This window comes from Penaeus vannamei, chromosome 16 (assembly GCF_042767895.1).
Source record: "Penaeus vannamei isolate JL-2024 chromosome 16, ASM4276789v1, whole genome shotgun sequence".
In the NCBI taxonomy this organism is placed as follows: Eukaryota; Metazoa; Arthropoda; class Malacostraca; order Decapoda; family Penaeidae; genus Penaeus; species Penaeus vannamei.
Window position 1 is genome coordinate 20,669,758 of NC_091564.1, and position 988 is coordinate 20,670,745.

The following is a 988-nucleotide window of genomic DNA, read 5'->3' on the forward strand; positions in this document are numbered from 1 at the left end:
TTATCTTTATTTTTGATGATGCTGATTGTTGTTGTTGTTATTGTTATTATTATTGATGCTATTATCATTATTATTTTTGTTATTATCATCATTATCACCCTTATTATTATTATCATTATTGTCATTTGTTTTTTATTATTATTATTATTACTATTACCATGATTATGATTTTAACTACCCTTACTTTTCAAGTATCATTATCATTATTGTTATGGTTGCCTTTACTGTTAATATTATTATCATTATCATTATTATTGTCGTTACCAATATCATTATTGTTATTATCATTATCATTGATATTATTATTATCATTGTTATTATTATTGTTGTTATTATTGTTATTATCATTATCATTATTGCTGTTGTAGTTGTTTTCACTATCACTATCATAAATATTGTTGTTACAACTGCTATTATTTTCATTATTATCATTTTTACCATTATTGGTTAAAATCATCACCAGAATTGCTGTTATCATAATTATTATTACGATTATTTTTCTTTTTATCACTATCATCGATATCATAATTACCACCTTCAACATCAATATAACTGTAACTAATGTAACTTTCATTCCAATCATTATCATCACCATTTTTCTCATCGTCACAAGCATTATCACGTGTTGAATTACCACGAAAGAAACGGATCCACAGAGTGCAAGGAAATCACTGCAGTTGCACGTTGCATTACCGGGACAATCACTCTCGATCAAGATGAAGACAGTTGCGTGGATGTTGCAATCTCCTATCGACTGAATATCAAACACGTGTTTTCCGTCGGCCATGATTCTATTTTCCATCCAGGAAGAATAAAGTCATGAAACACACACATATGTTGTATGTTTGTTTGTGTGTATGTGGGGTGGGGGTTTGGGGTGTATGTTTGTATGCGTATTTGGTGGTTTGCGTGTGTGTGTATTTGTTTGTGTGTGTGTGTTTGTGTGTGTTTGTTTATTTGTGTGTGCGTTTGTATATGTGTGTTTAAT